Source organism: Silene latifolia, chromosome 8 (assembly GCF_048544455.1).
Source record: "Silene latifolia isolate original U9 population chromosome 8, ASM4854445v1, whole genome shotgun sequence".
Taxonomy (NCBI): Eukaryota; Viridiplantae; Streptophyta; class Magnoliopsida; order Caryophyllales; family Caryophyllaceae; genus Silene; species Silene latifolia.
The window spans coordinates 37,613,032-37,622,124 of NC_133533.1; the positions used below are offsets into that span (position 1 = coordinate 37,613,032).

The 9,093-nt window shown below is 38.9% G+C and overlaps 1 non-coding gene across 1 annotated transcript; it reads right to left on the reverse strand.

Moving 5' to 3' along the window:
• Positions 1-8,747: 8,747 nt before the first annotated feature.
• On the reverse strand, positions 8,748-8,854 carry LOC141597682 (small nucleolar RNA R71). The gene has a single exon (XR_012522904.1). It is a non-coding gene; the product is annotated as a small nucleolar RNA R71 (small nucleolar RNA).
• Between the last annotated feature and the right edge of the window lie 239 nt (positions 8,855-9,093).

The window sequence follows — 9,093 nt, forward strand, 5'->3', positions numbered from 1 at the left end:
CACAACAATCAGGTCCCTACCAAATCAACCTCTTTAGAATTGCTACCTTTCTAATATACCATCACTCTTAACCACTAGTGACAACACCACAAACGATAACACTACCACTGTCCGAACATCAAACCTCTTACACTCATCTTTAAACATGATCACGATTTCTTTCCTATCTTTGGTTGACATCCCAAATAACAAACATCGAATCCATCAACAAAAATTACCTCAACATTCTCCCCAATACTATCCTTAATTGTATCATCATCTAACTCTCCGCCAAAAATCTCGTATCGTGCAAATATTCTACCAACTTCTTACTTTCCTTAATTCCTCGAAACTTCTTACTAATCATGTTGTCCCAAAACTCCTCTATAACCATTAACTAACATCCTCGTGACGCTATCACACATTTCAATGATTCCTTACCTTTATATCACATAACTCCGGTGAATATTTTCCTCAGCTTACTTTTATCCTTCTTTTCTCTTTACACTTAATAATACCAATTAATAGTTCAACTGCTTATTCCTTCTAGCTAACTCTTCAGAAATCCAGTTACGTTCTCACTGCTCCAAAACTCACATCTAATTATTTCATATCGATATCATCTCACTCTTTCTTACCACAAATATTCTCTTATTATGTCATCAATCACCCTTGCCACTAATTTATCCATAAAATCAACGTTCACTGTTCAAACAATTGCATCTCCTTTGTACCTCTCTAGAAATCCAAATTTATTTCATACCATTAATTGCCCAAGGAAGTCACACATTAGTTTCACCTCTTAATGAACCAAATCTCCCAATCTCACTCACTATCTGCAAATCTACGTCGCGACATGCCTCCATTAAGTTCGCTATATACCACTATTTCCAAACGACCTTTCATTACATATGTTCTTACTCAACACTATTTCTAACCATCTCCCTCCATAATTTATTATACATCTCAGGTTGCTACTATCCACATCCTTTCTTTCACTCTTTTCATTCTCACGTTCCTTAAACTTACATCATGCTTTGCTCACATTCACTTACATTTTCATTACTCAACATACAATCATGTCACTCATCTCGTCTCACACAACATGCTATATGCCTCAATTAAGTCTTACCAATCCCAACACATATAAATCATGTCCTCCCCACCGAACTCATACTCATCATAGGTGCCACTCTTTACACCACAAAATTGGGTAACTTACGCGTCAAGACCAACATACATGTAAAACAATGCATAAAGAAGCAAAATGACGCCTTTGAATTAAACATAATATGCAACGAAGTCAAAAGATATGCATATGACCCAAAACAGGGGTCACTAGATCGAGTACAGGCCACTCGATCGAGTAAGGGACTTACTCGATCGAGTAGGTCAAGATCAGAAGCACGTAAAACAAATCACCAGGGCTACTCGATCGAGTAACTAACATACTCGATCGAGTGCCCCCTTACTCGATCGAGTACCAAGGATACTCGATCGAGTACCCCAATTCTCAGCACTGTCCAGTTTTCGTAAAACAGTCATAACTCACTCATTTCTTGGTCATTTTGGGCGTGTGACCTATCGTTAGAATCGCAAAAGGACAAGCTATCACCTCCAATTGGAATCACATTAAAATCATTTATGCATCTCAAGTTATAACCGTTTAAAGACAACGTTGCTGTAATTAGACGACATAACTATTCGATTTTCTCTTTCAAACACTTAAACGATAACAATGGTAAACAAAACAACTCAATACTCACAAAACCAGTATCCCTAACCACATGTTACTATTTTCAAAACTTAAGCAACAAATAACCCGATGCACATATATCATTCAACTTACCAATCACATATTACCCACATGTTTTAATTTTATAACTTTTCGCAACACAAAATATACTCATACCTTACGAATCATATTCCCATGTTACTAATACAACAACATTACAATTACACTTCGTCACCTAAACATATTCATAATCACAAAATTCATATTCTTATGCAATTGCTACTCCATCTTTTCCAATCAATTCATCTATTTCCAACACATTACTCATCATTCTCATACACTTTTCTAACAATTCCAACCAACATTGTAAATCAACTATCATGCAACATGCTTTCAATCAACAACATACGAAATCACATTATCACCATCTTTTCTACACATTCCCTATTCTCCACATACATACATCCACTGATTCATGCCACACATCACTCCATAGGTACACAAAGCACAAGGTAAACACATAGCGATCCCGACTCATATCCCATGTGACCGGTTCAAAATTATAGGGCGAGTTCGCGACTTTAGGACGTCTCCCAAGTCTTTGCATTAGCTCCTACAACCTTTACCCCGGATTCATTTTAATTGACTCCCTATATTCATTGGATTCATTGGTGACAGGTTTCAGGATCGTCGCTCTGATACCATTTGTAACACCCCCATACTCCAAGTGCCTTACCAGGACCACCCAGGTATAAGGATGTCACCATCTCGGTTACCCGAGGCATGATAATCATAAGACAATGAAGAAACATACTTTATTAAATAAGTTTAAGTGATTACATACCAAAACCAACTGTAAGCAAAATACAATTGTTCTCAAACTATAAACCAACTAAAAGGAACTATTCCAATAAACACAAATGAAGACTAAAGACTCGATATGTGATGACTCCATCCCCAGCTAGATCCCACGCGTATCCAAGTTATACCTGCCAAGCAACTGCTCACCACCCCCGAATGGATCACCACAGTTTTTAAAACATTTAAACGGGGTCAGTACTAATCACACAATCAATAATAAGATAAACAGACAGCTGAACTGTCACACACACACACACACACACACACACACACACACAGCCAACCAACCGTCTCAATCACTGACTGTCCACTGGACCAGCCCTGCCAGTGGGGAACCGCAGCCGTTCCCACCTAAGCCCCGCTCATCATACGAGCGATAACCCTGTCCATTAATGTGCACACCCCCTTTCGTGGCGGGTTCCACGAAGGGCGAAACTAGGGCGTGAGATCACTCCCGCAAGTGACCCCACTCAGCCGAGAACGCATCTCGAGAGCCATAGAAACCAATCACAATCACAATCACAATCATCATATCAAACAACTAACTACAGCACATCACCAATATCCCATTATGGGACTAATACTGAGTAGGAAATCCTACCTGGAAAGCACAACACGCAGACGGTATCTACAGCTGTATCAAAACGGCTCCTCTACGAATTCTCCTCCTATCATACAGCACATAAAGACTACACATCACAAACTACACACCAAAACCCCCAATTCCTAAATTAGGGTTTCACCAAACTTAACAAAACATTATAAAAACTATGTTAAAAGCTTACCCTCGACGCAAGGAATCCAACGACACGAAAAACAGCAAGAACCGACCGTCGAACTCCGGAATTGTTAAGGATGCGATTAGGAAGACGATCGATCGCTTTCTCTCTTAAACAGTTTTAGGTTTTGGTAAAAGTGTTTTAAAACAATGACGATTATGTTTAAATACCTTAATCGCATAATTAACAAAACCCGCGAAAAACACCCCAGAAACCGGACACTCGATCGAGTACCCAAGGTACTCGATCGAGTACCCTCCTACTCGATCGAGTACCCCACTACTCGATCGAGTACCCAACAGATCAGAAACTATTTTATTTCGCAATTTGCCCTTACTCGACAGAGTAAGGGCTACTCGATAGAGTACCCCAAGACTTATAAATACGGAGTATTACAAAAACGTTGAGAGATGCTAGCCTTAATGAAATTAAAAACATAAACAGCTCTCTGAACTTTGCCATTAATCCGGGCTTCATTCCTCTGAAACCAAATGTGATACCAAGCTGCCAGGATAGTAATGGTGCAGACTTTCTTTCTCAATTTACTCCACCTCTTGCTGGCTATACTGTTAAGTATAAAAGGATTTCTTGAAATCAAGACTCAACCAGGTATGCCAAGCAAATAAGATCTGTTCTTGTAAACACACTCAGTGAAGAGATGCACATGAGTTTCGGGATGATTCAAACAGATCTGACATAAGTCATCGAACGATATGAAGCTTGAATAATTTACTGTTTTGACATCAAAGCTTCATTGGCAATTATCCATGCTATAAAGGAATGTTTTGGTATGGCCATTGAATTCCATACAGCATTGCTCCAAGAAACTTGATTCCTTTTAATTCTCAACCAGTTGTAACAAGAACTAACCTTATAATCACCCTGACTGATACTCCAACTTTGATTAATAAACCCATCCTGAATTAAATCACGAACCTGGCAAATCTTCCTCCAATGCCAGCTAGCACTAGAAGAAGGTTGATGTTGATGTCAAGCTTGATCCTTACAATAAACATGATGCACCCATTGCACCCAAAGCTTGTCTGGTTTCTCTGCCAACCACCAAACAAGCTTCCCAATGATAGCTTGATTCCAAACCTGACTTTGCTTGAGTCCTAATCCACCTTCCTTCTTAGGGACACACACTTTTGACCAAGCAATAAAGGAAGCCCTGTTATGCTCTGTGCTACCCTCCCATAAGAAATTTCTACAGATAGCATCAACGTTTTGTCGACTTCACATAGAAGTAAATCTGAAGCAATTAACCGGTGGCACAACAAAATCGACATATATATCAACCTTGTACCACCACGGCCAGAACGATAGACGCCATCACATAGATCGGCGCCAAGAAGACGTTTGAGGCGACTCACGCACTCAACGCGCGCCAGAGTGACATACACGCGCCACCGCACAGTCTCAATAACAAGCGCTTTTGCCATGGCCGGTCGAATCAAGATGTTTTGGAGTGACAACCTCAGCCTTGGTGGTGGTGCGTGGCTTACACGAACCGATCACCGACTCACGCACCCAACACGACAGAACTGGTGTTAACGCGTGATATTCACGTGTATGGTACGGTCGTCAAAATCAGAGATGGTGATGTCGAGGTGACTTACACGCTCAACAATGGGATCCAAGGTCAGTGGATAATAACTATGGTCACGAAGACCGAAGACTGAGTCGGGTATGCATTCAATTTACTAAATAGAGACAACGTAAAGAAGGGGTTGTAACTATTATATCTAAATTCAACATATGAATAGATTTGTAAACATTGTTTATGTATTCAACACATGAGTCATAGATATCAGTTTACAAAAAAAAAACAGGGATGGTCCGAAGAACATGACAAAAAAAAACGAATTTTAATTTAATCATGTTATCAAGAATCGGAATGAAGCGTAACACGTTAAATACGATCGATCATTAGAAATATGCGTACCTTAATAGCGGAATAGGTACGATGATCGACGTGCCGATTTCTGCCCACGAATCCGAACCAAGACCAATACCGGTGGCTACTAGAGTCACCGTATGTGTTCACACCCCAAGTTCCAAAGCTCCATTAGGATGGAGAGCTTAACCGTGATTGTAGTGCTTAATCGTGTTGTGTGTCGTTGTTACTGTGTGTATGTTGATTCACAGAGAATCACACTATTTATAATGCTCTAAAAGAGCAGTTACGAAGATGAGAATTAAGGGAATAATGAGCATTAAGACGGACTTAATGGCTCATTATCTCACCCTTAATTACAGCCATTATCACATAGACAATGTAACAGTCGCAACTAATGTGGCCGTTTAATGCATGAAATTTAATAGCAATATTTATTTCCTCCTAACATGATATTAGCGGAAAATTCACGTGTTACCTATAAACTTTACCACTTTGGGTATGGTACCGATCATTTTAAGTTTATGTACATGATATCCCGCATGTCTGATTTTCATGCACAACATGCTCTTTTTGTCGTTATAAAAGAACTCAATTGAGAATAACTCCTAGACAGAAATCTAGAATTGGCCAATTTTTCCTTCTAAAATGATTATCTCGTCATAACCTACAATTTGAGAAAAAAAATTTGTCGACTAAAATTTTATAGGGTTTATTTTAACGAAAATCTCAAATCCACCATATCTTCGATTTTAAATTTCCGAATGACCATTTTATCAATTTATTGATCTTGAAAAGTTAATCAATTTGAAAAAAAATATTAGTCAATTTCGATTTATGGTTTATGATTTATATTCAATTAAAATTTTAAGAACGATAAAAAGGACACATTGTTCTTGCAAATCAAATTTCAAGGATATCATATGCACAAACATAAAAAGTTGGGTATCACGTATAAAATGACAAAGTTTAAGGGTATCGCATGAATTTTGCATAGTATTAGTTGATGTGACCATAATTAGCGCACATTTAGTCCCCGAATTAGCCTTGTTCCCATGCTTTTTAGTGCATATTTGGGTCATTTATTGTCTTTAGTCCTTTGTTTTGCATATTCTTTGAGGTTTTGTGTCCTTGGTAGGAAAGGAGTGCAAACCTTGCATTTTCATGACAAAATGAGGCTAAATTGATTGAATTCAATGACCAAGCATCAAGGAGAGACAAGATTAGAAGGCCTTTGTACATACTATAGTAGATGGGCAATGATGAGAAAAGATCCTTGCATCCCCGAGAAAATCCTCAAGGATTCTATGAAGAAAAAGGAAGAAAAGAAGAAGGAAAGATCCTGTAAGACAATCCGAGCCGATTGCCTACAAGACGCCCGTCCAAGAGGTACAATCCGAGCGTCTTCCCCCCTGTGGACGCCCGTCCAAAATACCCAGAATCCGCCCGTCTTCCCCTTCTGGACGCCCGTCCAGAATCGCCCAAATCCGCCCGTCTCGTGCCCTGGACGCCCGGACTCCCTAACAGCCTTTTCGTCTTCTACAAGCTTCAAGGAAGGATGCGCATCTTTTTCTAAGACCGGCGAAAAAAGAGACTGGAGTCTCCCTAGAGACCGGCGATTCCTCAGGGACTTAATCGTCATTTAAGCCCTTAGTTAACCCAAATTTATGTACCTAATCCCCACTATAAATACCCCATTAGTCTAATTAGAAGAGCATGTTCTTCTTAGCAATCTTTAGTGTAGTTAATATCAATCAAATCTCTCTTTAATCTTATAATCAACATTTAATCAAGTTTTAATACAAGTTTCATTTCCTTAATATCTCTTTTGTTCATCCTTTATTTTGGGTAATTGAAGATTATTTGGGTTATTATTGGGAGATTGACAACCTTCCAATCAAGCATCAAGTACTTCTTTTATTCTTTACTTTATTATTGGAATCATTAATAGGTATAATTCTCTTAATCCCTCTTTAATTATTGTTAATTACCTTCATTTATTCATCATGTTTCACTTTGTTGGTATGATTGACAACCTTGCTAGCATGTTCAACATGATAATGAGTGAGTAGCTCCTTAGCTAGGGTTAATGGGTAATTAGGGGAAACCAACATGGGGAATGATTCATGCTTAATTTAATATGTTTTCATAGTTTATTTGCTTGCTTGTTGTGATCTCAACTTATGAACATGTTATGTTTGATGAAATGTGAGCCTATGAATCCTTGCATTTTTTACCCATCACCTATCTTTTCAATGAGACTTGTAAGACATAAACCAACTCGAGTCTCATTAGACCATGTATATTGTTGAGTAGGAAAGATTAAGTCGACTTGTAGGTGTTGTACAATCTAATCGATTCGGCTCCGGGACCCAAACTTTCCTAGGATTGTAAGATATAAACCAACTCGATCCATCACAACAATAATTGCTTGCTTATAATTTGAGAATATGTTTGTATGATCAATTCTCATGAATCCCCTATGACCCCATAACACCCTAGTGCCTTTTATCAATTGTTTACATCCCTTTTTATTCATCTTGCTTGTTTACTTTCATTGCTATTTGGTTTAGTGATCTTCTACTTCAAACCCCAAATTGTGACACCCTTAGACACCACTAGTTGCAATAGAAAATCTTATCTCAATTCCCGTCCCTTGGGATCCAACCTTTACTTGCCTCTTTACTAATTGTAGAGTTGTTTGTGAAGTTATAAATTATGTTTTGGTCTAGGTGCTCCTAACGACAAGTACCGAAAACTAAACCTCCGCGAGAGTCCGACCAAAAATGGCGCCGTTGTCGGGGACGGTGTTAACTTGATTTAAATTTTCTTATATTGTTATCAGTTGTGTCTTTCTTTGCCTTGGGGAAGTAAAACTCCTCAAGGTTTGTTCTAATTGTTTTCAAGTTGTTTGATATTTTGCATGTCTAGAAGATCACAAGGTAACTTGTTACCCTTTGATCACGAAATTGAAAGGACTTTGACAAACAATAGAAGAGTTACTAGAGGAACTTTGAGAGGTATTAGTGAGGTTATTCAACCAAACAATATTGAGTTCATCAACCCTTTTGCAAGAGAAGGTGAGGAGAACCCAACACAAAATCCAACACAAAATCAACCCACAATGCCTAAATGTTCATCACATTCCGTACCCACCGAGGAGAACCTACCCAATGGTACTCCCACACCACAACATTTAACCGGAAATTTTATTGCCAAATCCGCATTTATCCAATTAGTCGAAAGAAGCCAATTTGGGGGGATGCCTAGTGAAGACCCTCATTCTCATATTGAGGCTTTTTGTGACTATTGTGATGCGATCTCACAAACCGGTGTAACTGAAGACCAAATTCGATGGGTCTTATTTCCTTTTTCTCTAATTGGCACCGCCAAACAATGGTTGAAAAGCCTTGGTAAGGCTACTCTCGGAATTGATTCTTGGAAGAAGTTGGCTCTAGCTTTCTACAAAAAGTTCTATCCACCGGAGAAGACTAACATGCTAAGAGCTCAAATTACGGGCTTTAAGAAAAGAGATGAAAAATCCTTGTATGAAGCTTGGGAGCGATTCAAAGGAATTTGCCGCTCATGTCCTCATCATGGACTTAGCGAATGGTTCTTGGTACAACAATTTTGGAACGGTCTTTATGAAGACTCAAGAAACATTCTCAACATGGGATCAAATGGTATGTTCACCGAAGTTGACGATAATCAAACTTGGAACAAGATTGAGGAAATAGCGGTCCATAACTCACAATATAGTAGACCTCGCAAGGCTACTAGGGGAGGAAAGCATGAAGTGGACTCCATTACTCAATTGGGTAATCAACTTAGTGCTCACATTG